Source organism: Macaca nemestrina, chromosome 12 (genome assembly GCF_043159975.1).
Source record: "Macaca nemestrina isolate mMacNem1 chromosome 12, mMacNem.hap1, whole genome shotgun sequence".
Lineage (NCBI taxonomy): Eukaryota > Metazoa > Chordata > Mammalia > Primates > Cercopithecidae > Macaca > Macaca nemestrina.
Window position 1 is genome coordinate 93,436,102 of NC_092136.1, and position 14,883 is coordinate 93,450,984.

General features: G+C 42.5%; 1 protein-coding gene across 18 annotated transcripts in view; it reads right to left on the reverse strand.

The window, feature by feature from the left end:
* The window catches only part of LOC105484354 (uncharacterized), a 350,064-nt gene that overhangs the window by 198,329 nt on the left and 136,852 nt on the right, over window positions 1-14,883 (reverse strand). The window lies entirely within an intron of this gene.

Here is a 14,883-nt window from a genome sequence, read left to right on the forward strand (position 1 = left end):
AACAAAACGAAATACCTTGGCAAAAGAAAATTTGCAATAAGGAAGAGCGGCCAGACAGGAGGGAATTTTCAGGCGAACACACTCCCTTCTCTGCTTCTCTCTGCCCACAAGTTCCTCCTACTCCAAGCCAGCTGCAGCAAGCCAGTTTTCTCCTCCAGACAGGAAGCCAGGGTCACTGCAGCTTCACACTCCCACTTCTCTGGCTGCATCACCCCAGAAAAAACGGCTCTTGGGCCTCAAGTTCAAAATTCCAGGGAGATGGGCTTGAACAAATGTGCACTACGCCACTATACCTCTCCCCAGCCCTATCTATGCTGGGTGGATTGGCAGCAACACAACAGCAGCTCTGTCCAAAGACACCTATCCATCAAATCCTCTCCCATCTCCAGTCTGACCCCCTTTTAATAGCTTTGACCTGGCAAGGGTTCCAAATGTGGTAAAACTGGTTCTGTTTTTCCTTTGTAATTTCTACACAGGAGGATGCTTCACATTCATTTGGGGCAGGGAAAGGCCCCATCTTAACATCCTATTATATGGCTGCAATTACTGTCTTGGATTTTCTTGAGGCATTTTGGTTCTCATAATAAATTCTTCCTTTTACTAAAAAAGATTTTTAATTAAAAAAAATTAATTATGATGAAAATTATACCAAGACCAAGAACACAGGGGACCAAGAACCATGCTTAGCAGGTCGCAATAATGGATAAGGGAGAAGTAACAGCCCCGAAGAAGGGAGAATGCCGGTCCCAAAAGGAGGAAGGGGAATCAGGCAGATAAAGTAAGCAGAAATCCTGTACACACAACTGCTAAGCTCTGCTCTTCAGATCCCAAGTCCAATAATGTTGCTTCTTTCTATACAACAGTTTACATTATTTGGGCACTAAATTGTGAAGTACCAACAGTAAAGAACCACCAGTATATAAAAGGTGCTAATTGTGCACAACGACATTTAGTGCAAACGGAATTAGAAAAGAAAGATCGGCTGGGCGCGGTGGCTCATGCCTGTAATCCCAGCACTTTGGGAGGCCAAGGCAGTGAATCACTTGAGGTAAGGAGTTCAAGACCAGCCTAGCCAACATGGTGAAACCCTGTCTCTACTAAAAATACAAAAATTAGCCAGGTGTGGTGGTGCGCACCTGTAGTCCCAGCTACTCAGGAGGCTGAGGCAGGAGAATCGCTTGAATCTGGGAGGTTGCCGTGAGCCAAGATCGTACCATTGCACTCTAGCCTGGGTGACAGAGCAAGACTCTGTCAAAAAAAAAAAGAAAAAGAAAAAGAAAAAGGAGAGAGATCTACATACCCATTTACATTCGAGTAGTGTCCTAATATTAGAAATCTCTACAATTGTGTGCTAAGAAGAAACAAAAACTATTTCTTTACCAGTGAAAGTCAGACTAGCCTTCCCTGCCTCACAGCCCTCCGCCTTCCACCTTCCCTTAAAGCTGGACAATGGGAGCCTCTCCTTAGGTCCAGGGTTTCTTTGTCCTCTACTCAGCTGGAAGGTTCACCTGGGCCCAGGTGATGATAAAGACCTTTCTTCCAAGGAAGAAAGCAGGAATCAGAAACATAAAAACACATTTACAAAGGTGACCCCAGTAGCTCAGCTTCCTACAAATGCCGGAGAGCTAACAAAAGATGCCGGTGCATCTCCATCGATGTGTGCTCAACACTCTCACAAAACCAGCTCGAGAATAAGACCACCCAAGCATGAAGCAGAGAGCTCAGGAAGGGAAGTGGGCAGGGGCTGTCACCCTACTGCTGCCTTACAACTGCCATAATCCAATTGGTTTTTTCTTCTTTAATTTAATCAAGCACTTAATGGAGCCCTTGCTATCTGGCAGGCACTATTCTAAGTGCTTTATAAATATTCTTTGCTTCAGTTGGTAGAAATCAGCTCCCAACAGCATCATTGACTGCACATGGTTATGGTAACTTCTAAAAAGAAATCTAGAGAACAAGATTTTTAAAATTCTTCTCAAAGGCCTAACCTAAACCTAGATGGCTGAAATCAACTCCAATTTCTCTAGTTCCAGCACTTTGCTTCTCTTCTTGAGTCCACTTTATTCTTCTCTTTCCACAGAACAGATAAAGGTTAATATTTATTAAGCACTTACCGCGTATCTCAGCTGATTCTCATAGCAACCCTAGAAAGTAATGCTTTTATGCTCTTTACAGAAGAAAAAACAGGCTGCAAGGGGAGGCGACTCACCAGGCTAACTTGCCCCCAGGCCAAGTGACAAGCTAAGATCCTAGCCCCAGCAGGCTGACTCCACACTCCTTCTCCTACCGGCATCGAAGTACCATGCTAGACAGCAACTCTCGTATGGTGTCACTGGAAAAGCCATCTTTCACGAGAACGCATATACTGCCCCTTCAAATTGTTTCTAATTGAAGTGAAATGCATATATCAGACATTTTAAAGTACATAATTCATACCATGTAGACATTCACAATGTTGTGCAACTGTTACCTCTATCTAGTTTCAAAACATTTTCATCACACCAAAAGAAAAAATCAGTATACACCTGGCAGTCAATCCACACAACCTCTTCCCTCCAGCCCTTGGCAACCACTACTTTGCTTTTTCTGTATCTATGGATTTACCTATTCTGGATAATTCGTATAAATGGAATCATACAATATGTGGCCTTTGGTGTTTGGTTTCTCTTACCAATAACATGTTCTTTCCATTTATGCAAGTTGTGGCATACATCTGTACATCATTCCTTTTTATTGCTGAACAATATTCCATTGTATAGATATAGAAACACCACATTTTGTTTATCTATGTATCCACTGATGGAGACCTGGATGAATTACTTCTACTTATTGACTGTCGCTAATAGTGCTGCCATGAAGATTTGGGTTCAAGGATTTAAGTCCCTGATTCAATTCTTTTGAGTACTGGGTCTTATGATAATTCTATGTTTAACTTTTTGAGGAGCTATGCCCTTTAAAATGTTTTTAAAATATTTTAAAAATATTTTTAAAATTGGAAATTCTGCAAAGAAAAGCCAAAAGGAAACTGAAAACAAAATGCAAACCTCAATGAAATCAAAGGAGATAACCAGTCTCATCTCATTTGAATAAGTTCAAATCTGGGCAGAAGAAATCCAAACAGTACACTTCTGTTTTTGAAAGGCTAAGAGAAAAGATATGTAATTCTACCAAATAACTAGGAAAGGGGCTGCTGTATCTCCAGGATATTTTTAACAACAAAATCACACCTAAGCCAGGGCTCCACTAGGAGCCATGTGACTGGCTATAAGACTTTTCAACCAAAGAAAACAGTCAAGAGGACAACCACAGGCCATTAACAGGGGTGGCTTTCTGTGATCAGAGAAGGCTGAATTCCCACCCTGGTTCTCACTTTTAATAAGACCACTCTTCTCTTTGGAAAGATACAAGTCTCTAATGTCAAAAAATGCCAGCACTCTTTTAAAAACCATCTTGTGTCCCATTAAAAGACTACTTTTAATTCGTTCTAAACCGTCAGCACTACTTTAAGAGTGGCTTGCTGGAAATTCAGCCAGGGACCAAGGAAAAGATACACAAGCATCAGAACCAACCCAGGGTCACATACACCCTTGTCCTGCATCAGGTCTTTCAGGGTTTTTATGAGGCCTAGTCAGCAATCATCTTAACTGGGAGGACAGTGGCAAGATGGGAATGCATAGGGACTGTAACAAAAGAGGATGCACGAGTGCCTTTAAATTACATGAAAAAAAGTTATCTGAAGAACACAGAAAGCAAACTACAAATGACAAGACTGAGTCTTCAGATACAAGCAAGACGCTGACATGACAGGAATGGCTGGCAAATCAGGTAACAGGCAGGTGACTTGGCAGCATTCACTGGGCAGGTGTTCAATTAGGCAGGAAGTGGGCTGAAAACAACTCAATTAATTCATTGTGCAGCATGCCTGTCCAAGAGAACAAGATAAACCCGAAACATCAATGGCAGACCAGAGATTAACTCCACAGCTCCACCTTTTGCAAAAATAGGGGCTAACAAAGATGCATATGCAAAATATAAAATTACACTAAGATGAGCTCTGGTAAGCTCTTTAAAGGTTCGAACTAAAACCAAGGCAAGGAAGGAAACAAAGCAAGAAGGTAGCTTATTATGGATCCAGAAAAGCCATTTCTTTCTCATGAGTGGCTCTCAATGGCCAGCCTCAGATACAGGCAGCCCTCAGAACTTGGGTTGGTAAGTGTGACAGGTACAAACACAAACATATTTAAAAAGTCAATGGCAAAGTGATGGGCTCACCCTTACTTTTAATATCCCCTATGTGTGAGGCTCTCCCAAGCTGAGACTTAACTCCAATGCCAGACCTACCGTCTGAATACACTAGAAAAAAATATATAAAACCATGAGGAGTCATTTGGCAGAGCCAGAAAAAGAAAGTTACCCTATGAACATAAAATCAAGGAAAGAAAAGCAAAGGTTAGCAGGGCCAACATCTGGCAGAGCCAGTATAGGTCCTTACTGGAAAAGGGGACTCACAAGCCTTGCAGCCCGGATGGCATCACTCAGGCCTGATGAGAAACAAACATGCTGTAGGTGGGGCAGAACGTTTGTACTAGAGGCAACTGGGCAACTCCCTTATTTCAGAGAAAAGAATCCTGAAGTTTAGGAATTCAGCAACGTATCCAGGGCAACTGTTAGCAACAGCAAAGCCAGGTCTATAATTCTGGGCTCCTGGAAAGACCTTCCACTAACAATACTGACAATGATGATGACGGTAACAGCTCTTATTTACTGAAGAGTTTAGGAGCAGACATTGTACTGAGGGTTTTACATGTTACCCCGTTTAATCCTCTCAACAACTTGCAAGGTAGCAGTTCTCTTATTAACCCACTTTACGCACAGGGTGCAGAGAGGTTAAGGCACCAAAGTCAAACACCTTGCTGGAAGCACAGGCAGGACAGGAACCTAAATCCAGCTAAAAGTTTCTGCTGTTGACCATTATACTTAACTGTCCCGAAACTATACTGCTTCCAAACAAGGGAGAAAGGCTATTTTCAACTAAAGTATAAACCAGCAAGTTTCAACCATTAGACAATTTTTCACATACACCACCTTTTCCTATCAAGATACAAAGACAATCCGCACTTTGGGATATAAAGAACAAAATTATTTTAACTTTGAGGAGAAAGAAGGCTCAAGACTCTCCAGCCTGGAAAACAGAACTGAACAGAGACCCAGCCTTGCAAATTAGGGGCTAAAGCCAAAACCAAGTCTCTTTGGGATTTCTGTCCAGTGCCTTGCACCTTCGGCATGTCACGTATTTTCAAGGAGTTCGTTCTAAGTGCACAGTGGTGCTGCTAGGCTCAGTGAATGATTTCAGAAATCAGTATTTACCAAATCTTGGAGTTTCCACTAAAATTATCACTGTGCCAGACACAAAACCACCAGTTGAAGCATATACATTGCTCTATTCAGTTTTAGGAAACTGTTATTTTTGATGAAAATACAAAGCACCTGGCTTTCCTAAGCAATGTCATTTATATTCTCAGATTCCACAGGCAGCCACACCTCTGGAAGATGCTGTTTTCTCTAACTGGCAAAACCAGGACATCTCTTTGTGTGCACACACCTGCTCTGTTGCAACATTCACTTCCTTTCACTGCCACAGCTAAACCACAGATTAGAGCTACAAGTTTCGCTCAAGATCAACAGCCATCACAGATCTGTAACTCTAGAAGGGGCCTCCTGCAGTGGGCCTGGCTCCAGCTGGTGCTCTCGGACCCAACATGAGTCACTTAATCTCTCTTAATCATGAAACGACGGGCAGCAGATAATGCTTACTAACTGCTTATCAGATGCCAGGCACTGTGCTATAGCTACTAAACTTGAGTTAACTCATTTTATTGTCACAATACCTGAGGGAGGTGCCCTCATCATACCCTGCCTAAAGATGGACAAAGTGAGGCTTAACAAAGTTACCCAAAGTCACACAACCACGATACCGCACAAACAGAATTCAAACCCAGGTTTCTCAGACTTTAGAGCCCAAGCACTTCACTATCACACTCACTGTCGTTCTGCTTTCCTCATTCATAAAGCAAGGGCAAGAAAACCTGTCATTTCCTTGTAGAGACAGTATTCTGCAAATTGTCCTTAACATCATTCTGACTATTCTTCCAGTCTGAAGGGTGAACTGTTACAAATTCTCCCAGACAGACCAACCAATCAGCTAAGTACTCAGCACTGGACTAAGGATAAAGGGAACATAAAAGAGAGAACATCCCTGCCGTCAAGGACTTCGCAATCTAGCCAATACCAATCAAAGCTATCACCTCTCTCTCAGATATTTTGACCACTGATCCACAGTCAGAAGCGTATTTCTATTGTGACCTGGGAGGGACGCACCTACACACAGCCTTACTGTGTGTGATACACTGATATTTTCCACTGTTCTATTTCATTTAAAAATGTATCAACCCACTAAATCAATTCTGTGACTGTGGATTGTGATTAACAATTTGAAAAGCCCCAACTCTAGCCCCATTTTAGCACAAACTTTAAAACAAAAACAAAATGTCAGGAAGTTCTTCCTCAGACCTAGTTTGTTTCTTGGGCTATCAAGTTAATTAGATTTGTATCATTGGATAGGTCCTCAGGGGCAGATGCACCAGCATATCCGATCTGTGAAGGGTGTAAAAAGTGGACTCCTGAAGGCCCGCATTCAAATGCTGACTCTCTGGCATGTTAGCTATGTGACTTCTCCAGATCTTGGTCTATAAAACAGAAGATAATACCACTCACCTCTCTGGCTTGTTACAAGGGACCTACCTGGGACTGGTTCTGTCTTTCTCAGCAGAGGGGCTGTGGGCGTGGGGGGAAGGGAGACAAGTCTGGTCATGTGGCACAACCAGTTTACGCAGAGGACCTGTGGCAGCCAATTCCGTCCCTTGGCCTGCTACTGTGTTAAGTGATTCAAAATCTTTCAAATCTTTTATGTAGGCATCCATTGTATTCCACATGGAAGTACAATACATAAGATGCCTAAGATAAACAGGGCATAGGCCAAGTCTCTGCCATTGCAGAGCTTGCTGTCAAGCTGGGCAGGGGGCCAGGTAAACAGGTAACTGTAACTTACTGCACCAGGTGGTATAACAGAAGTCTGGGAGTCTGAGGAGAGAGTGTCTCATGCAGGGAAGTCTAGTCCTTGATCCCATTTGCAATTCTTTTAGTGTGAAAAACCACACCTTGCAAACTTCTAGTTTATAACGCATTAAGACTTAAAAACCATTACCACCACACTGAGGACAAGAATCCTTGTCTGTAGCCATAGCAATAAGAGGGCTATCAACTCCAGGTCTGTCTCCCATATGAGACACTAAGTTCCTTGAGACCTGAAGATACAGAATTGCTCAAGATCACACAGCAAATACATAAAATTGGAAACCCCAAAGATCAAAAATTGCAGGTCACTTTGTTGGTTCCTCTGGAACTTCCCTATACTTGCCTAGGTTCAAACATAAAAACTAATGTGGAAAGGAGAGAGAGGGGAAGGGAAAAAAGGTCTGTCATTAGGTGACCAAAAAGGGAAAAAAGGTCTGTCAGCAGGCCAAGCACGGTGGCTCATGCCTGTAAACCCAGCACTTTGGGAGGCCGAGGTAGGAGGATTGCCTGTCCCAGCTACTCAGGAGAATCGCCTGAGCCCAGAAGATGAGCTGTGATCACACCACTGCACTCCAGCCTGGGTTACAGAGTGAGACCCTGTCTCAAGAAAAAAAAAAAAAAAAAACAACCACTAGACGCTGAGTAGGTCTTTTAAGAGGTGAGACCGGGGGGGCGGAGCAAGATGGCCGAATAGGAACATCTCCAGTCTCCAACTCCCAGCGCGAGTGACAAAGAAGACCGGTGATTTCTGCATTTTCAACTGAGGTACTGGGTTCATCTCACTAGGGAGTGCCGGACAATCGGTGCTGGTCAGCTGCTGCAGCCCGACCAGCCAGAGCTGAAGCAGGGCGAGGCATCGCCTCACCTGGGAAGCACAAGGGGAAAGGGAATCCCTTTTCCTAGCCAGGGGAACTGAGACACACAACATCTGGAAAATCGGGTAACTCTCACCCCAATACTGCGCTTTAAGCAAATGGGCACACCAGGAGATTATATCCCACACCTGGCCGGGAGGGTCCCACGCCCACGGAGCCTCCCTCATTGCTAGCACAGCAGTCTGCGATCTTGCGGCAAGGCAGCAGCGAGGCTCGGGGAGGGGCGCCTGCCATTGCTGAGGCTTAAGTAGGTAAACAAAGCCACTGGGAAGCTCGAACTGGGTGGAGCTCACAGCAGCTCCACGAAACCTGCCTATCTCTGTAGACTCCACCTCTGGGGACAGGGCACAGTAAACAACCACAAAAGCAGCAGAAACCTCTGCAGACACAAACGACTCTGTCTGACAGCTTTGAAGAGAGCAGTGGATCTCCCAACACGGAGGTTGAGATTTGAGAAGGGACAGACTGCCTGCTCAAGTGGGTCCCTGACCCCTGAGTAGCCTAACTGGGAGACATCCCCCACTAGGGGCAGTCTGACACCCCACACCTCACAGGGTGGAGTACACCCCTGAGAGGAAGCCTCCAAAGCAAGAATCAGACAGGTACAGTTGCTGTTCAGCAATATTCTATCTTCTGCAGCCTCTGCTGCTGACACCCAGGCAAACAGGGTCTGGAGTGGACCTCAAGCAATCTCCAACAGACCTGCAGCTGAGGGTCCTGACTGTTAGAAGGAAAACTATCACACAGGAAGGACACCTACACCAAAACCCCATCAGTACGTCACCATCATCATCAAAGACCAGAGGCAGATAAAACCACAAACATGGGGAAAAAGCAGGGCAGAAAAGCTGGAAATTCAAAAAATAAGAGCGCATCTCCCCCGGCAAAGGAGTGCAGCTCATCGCCAGCAACGGATCAAAGCTTGACGGAGAATGACTTTGACGAGATGAGAAGATGGCTTCAGTCCATCAAACTTCTCAGAGCTAAAGGAGGAATTATGTACCCAGCGCAAAGAAACTAAAAATCTTGAAGAAAAAGTGGAAGAATTGATGGCTAGAGTAATTAATGCAGAGAAGGTCATAAACGAAATGAAAGAGATGAAAACTATGACACGAGAAATACGTGACAAATGCACAAGCTTCAGTAACCGACTCGATCAACTGGAAGAAAGAGTATCAACGATTGAGGATCAAATGAACAAAATGAAGCGAGAAGAGACACCAAAAGAAAAAAGAAGAAAAAGAAATGAACAAAGCCTGCAAGAAGTATGGGATTATGTAAAAAAACCAAATCTACGTCTGATTGGGGTGACTGAGAGTGAGGGGGAAAATGGAACCAAGTTGGAAAACACTCTTCAGGATATCATCCAGGAGAACTTCCCCAACCTAGTAGGGCAGGCCAACATTCAAATTCAGGAAATACAGAAAACGCCACAAAGATACTCCTCGAGAAGAGCAACTCCAAGACACATAATTGCCAGATTCACCAAAGTTGAAATGAAGGAAAAAATCTTAAGGGCAGCCAGAGAGAAAGGTTGGGTTACTCACAAAGGGAAGCCCATCAGACTAACAGCAGATCTCTCGGCAGAAACTCTACCAGCCAGAAGAGAGTGGGGGCCAATATTCAACATTCTTAAAGAAAAGAATTTTAAACCCAGAATTTCATATCCAGCCAAACTAAGTTTCATAAGTGAAGGAGAAATAAAATCCTTTACAGATAAGCAAATGCTTAGAGATTTCGTCACCACTAGGCCTGCCTTACAAGAGACCCTGAAGGAAGCACTCAACATGGAAAGGAACAACCAGTACCAGCCATTGCAAAACCATGCCAAAATGTAAAGACCATTTAGGCTAGGAAGAAACTGCATCAACTAACGAGCAAAATAACCAGTTAATATCATAATGGCAGGATCAAGTTCACACATAACAATATTAACCTTAAATGTAAATGGACTAAATGCTCCAATTAAAAGACACAGACTGGCAAACTGGATAGAGAGTCAAGACCCATCAGTCTGCTGTATTCAGGAGACCCATCTCACATGCAGAGACATACATAGGCTCAAAATAAAGGGATGGAGGAAGATTTACCAAGCAAATGGAGAACAAAAAAAAGCAGGGGTTGCAATACTAGTCGCTGATAAAACAGACTCTAAACCATCAAAGATCAAAAGAGACAAAGAAGGCCATTACATAATGGTAAAAGGATCAATTCAACAGGAAGAGCTAACTATCCTAAATATATATGCACCCAATACAGGAGCACCCAGATTCATAAAGCAAGTCCTTAGAGACTTACAAAGAGACTTAGACTCCCATACAATAATAATGGGAGACTTCAACACTCCACTGTCAACATTAGACAGATCAACGAGACAGAAAGTTAACAAGGATATCCAGGAATTGAACTCAGCTCTGCAGCAAGCAGACCTAATAGACATCTATAGAACTCTCCACCCCAAATCAACAGAATATACATTCTTCTCAGCACCACATCGTACTTATTCCAAAATGACCACATAATTGGAAGTAAAGCACTCCTCAGCAAATGTACAAGAACAGAAATTATAACAAACTGTCTCTCAGACCACAGTGCAATCAAACTAGAACTCAGGACTAAGAAACTCAATCAAAACCGCTCAACTACATGGAAACTGAACAACCTGCTCCTGAATGACTACCGGGTACATAACGAAATGAAGGCAGAAATAAAGATGCTCTTTGAAACCAAAGAGAACAAACATACAACATACCAGAATCTCTGGGACACATTTAAAGCAGTGTGTAGAGGGAAATTTATAACACTAAATGCCCACAAGAGAAAGCAGGAAAGATCTAAAATTGACACGCTAACATCACAATTAAAAGAACTAGAGAAGCAAGAGCAAACGCATTCAAAAGCTAGCAGAAGGCAAGAAATAACTAAGATCAGAGCAGAACTGAAGGAGATAGAGACACAAAAAACCCTCCAAAAAATCAATGAATCCAGGAGTTGGTTTTTTGAAAAGATTAACAAAATTGACAGACCGCTAGCAAGACTAATAAAAAAGAAAAGAGAGAAGAATCAAATCGACGCAATAAAAAATGATAAAGGGGATATCACCACCGACCCCACAGAAATACAAACTACCATCAGAGAATACTATAAACACCTCTACGCAAATAAACTAGAAAATCTAGAAGAAATGGATAATTTCCTGGACACTTACACTCTTCCAAGACTAAACCAGGAAGAAGTTGAATCCCTGAATAGACCAATAGCAGGCTCTGAAATTGAGGCAATAATTAATAGCCTACCAACCAAAAAAAGTCCAGGACCAGATGGATTCACAGCTGAATTCTACCAGAGGTACAAGGAGGAGCTGGTACCATTCCTTCTGAAACTATTCCAATAAATAGAAAAAGAGGGAATCCTCCCTAACTCATTTTATGAGGCCAACATCATCCTGATACCAAAGCCTGGCAGAGACACAACAAAAAAAGAGAATTGTAGACCAATATCCCTGATGAACATCGATGCAAAAATCCTCAATAAAATACTGGCAAACTGGATTCAGCAGCACATCAAAAAGCTTATCCACCATGATCAAGTGGGCTTCATCCCTGGGATGCAAGGCTGGTTCAACATTCGCAAATCAATAAACATAATCCAGCATATAAACAGAACCAAAGACAAGAACCACATGATTATCTCAATAGATGCAGAAAAGGCTTTTGACAAAATTCAACAGCCCTTCATGCTAAAAACGCTCAATAAATTCGGTATTGATGGAACGTACCTCAAAATAATAAGAGCTATTTATGACAAACCCACAGCCAATATCATACTGAATGGGCAAAAACTGGAAAAATTCCCTTTGAAAACTGGCACAAGACAGGGATGCCCTCTCTCACCACTCCTATTCAACATAGTGTTGGAAGTTCTGGCTAGGGCAATCAGGCAAGAGAAAGAAATCAAGGGTATTCAGTTAGGAAAAGAAGTCGTCAAATTGTCCCTGTTTGCAGATGACATGATTGTATATTTAGAAAACCCCATTGTCTCAGCCCAAAATCTCCTTAAGCTGATAAGCAACTTCAGCAAAGTCTCAGGATACAAAATTAATGTGCAAAAATCACAAGCATTCTTATACACCAGTAACAGACAAACAGAGAGCCAAATCAGGAATGAACTTCCATTCACAATTGCTTCAAAGAGAATCAAATACCTAGGAATCCAACTTACAAGGGATGTAAAGGACCTCTTCAAGGAGAACTACAAACCACTGCTCAGTGAAATAAAAGAGGACACAAACAAATGGAAGAACATACCATGCTCATGGATAGGAAGACTCAATATCGTGAAAATGGCCATACTGCCCAAGGTAATTTATAGATTCAATGCCATCCACATCAAGCTACCAATGAGTTTCTTCACAGAATTGGAAAAAACTGCTTTAAAGTTCATATGGAACCAAAAAAGAGCCTGCATCTCCAAGACAATCCTAAGTCAAAAGAACAAAGCTGGAGGCATCACGCTACCTGACTTCAAACTATACTACAAGGCTACAGTAACCAAAACAGCATGGTACTGGTACCAAAACAGAGATATAGACCAATGGAACAGAACAGAGTCCTCAGAAATAATACCACACATCTACAGCCATCTGATCTTTGACAAACCTGAGAGAAACAAGAAATGGGGAAAGGATTCCCTATTTAATAAATGGTGCTGGGAAAACTGGCTAGCCATAAGTAGAAAGCTGAAACTGGATCCTTTCCTTACTCCTTATACGAAAATTAATTCAAGATGGATTAGAGACTTAAATGTTAGACCTAATACCATAAAAACCCTAGAGGAAAACCTAGGTAGTACCATTCAGGACATAGGCATGGGCAAAGACTTCATGTCTAAAACACCAAAAGCAACGGCAGCAAAAGCCAAAATTGACAAATGGGATCTCATTAAACTAAAGAGCTTCTGCACAGCAAAAGAAACTACCATCAGAGTGAACAGGCAATCTACAGAATGGGAGAAAATTTTTGCAATCTACTCATCTGACAAAGGGCTAATATCCAGAACCTACAAAGAACTCAAACAAATTTACAAGAAAAAAACAAACAACCCCATCAAAAAGTGGGCAAAGGATATGAACAGACATTTCTCAAAAGAAGACATTCATACAGCCAACAGACACATGAAAAAATGCTTATCATCACTGGCCATCAGAGAAATGCAAATCAAAACCACAATGAGATACCATCTCACACCAGTTAGAATGGCGATCATTAAAAAGTCAGGAAACAACAGGTGCTGGAGAGGATGTGGAGAAATAGGAACACTTTTACACTGTTGGTGGGATTGTAAACTAGTTCAACCATTATGGAAAACAGTATGGCGATTCCTCAAGGATCTAGAGCTAGATGTACCATATGACCCAGCCATCCCATTACTGGGTATATACCCAAAGGATTATAAATCATGCTGCTATAAAGACACATGCACATGTATGTTTATTGCGGCACTATTCACAATAGCAAAGACTTGGAATCAACCCAAATGTCCATCATTGACAGACTGGATTAAGAAAATGTGGCACATATACACCATGGAATACTATGCAGCCATAAAAAAGGATGAGTTTGTGTTCTTTGTAGGGACATAGATGCGGCTGGAAACCATCATTCTTAGCAAACTATCACAAGAACAGAAAACCAAACACCGCATGTTCTCACTCATAGGTGGGAACTGAACAATGAGATCACTTGGACTCGGGAAGGGGAACATCACACACCGGGGCCTACCATGGGGAGGGGGAAGGGGGGAGGGATTGCATTGAGAGTTATACCTGATGTAAATGACGAATTGATGGGTGCTGACGAGTTGATGGGTGCAGCACAGCAGCATGGCACAAGTATACATATGTAACAAACCTGCACGTTATGCACATGTACCCTAGAACTTAAAGTATAATAATAATAAAAAATAAATAAAAAATTAAAAAAAAAAAAAAGAGGTGAGACCACACCGGGCATAGTGGCTCACGCCTACAATCCCAGCACTCTGGGAGGCCAAGATAGGTGGAACGCTTGAGCTCAGGAGTTCAAGACCAGTCTGGGCAACATGGCAAAACCCCATCTCTACCAAGAATATAAAAAATTAGCTGGACACGGTGGCACATGCCTGTAGTCCCAGCTATTCGGGAGGCAGAGACAGGAGAATCGCTTGAGCCTGGGAGGCAGAGGTTGCAGTGAGCTGAGGTCATGGCAGTGCACTCCAGCCTGGGTGACAGAGCAAGACCCCGCAAGAGATGAGACCAGAAAACCTCAAATTTAGATTTTTTAAAAGTCTTTTCAAGATAATTATATAATCAGTGAAAGTGTGTGTGCTACAAGTGCTGACATGTCCAATATGTACATTTAAAATACCCCGCTTTCTAAAATCATGTTTTGGCATTTTTTTCATTTTTAAAAATACTGGGCATTTCTCAAAGGCTGTGTGGTTAACATGGACTTCCTTAGTTTTGGTTTCCAGTAAATGAAGCAAATATCAGCACCCCGTTCCAAAACCAAACAGAATGGGAAAATCTTGGAAAGATTCTAGCTGAAGTAGGGTTTTTAAGCTTCATCCTCTCCCTCTTGTTCTGGGGGAGGAAGTGTGCAGGGAAGATCAGTTACTAATGCCCTTCAGGGGAGGGGAGTTCCTCAGGCCTCAGCCTCTGTAGCGAGATCTGTGCTTTCTTTAAGCCATCCTAGTTGAAAAATAAAGACAAGCAATTACAACACATTGAGCCCTGGGTGATCTCGCATACACTATCTCATATATATCTTACCACAGTCTCTTTTAGATTGTACTATCATCACCAAATTATAGGACACAGACTCAGAAAGGTTCAGTA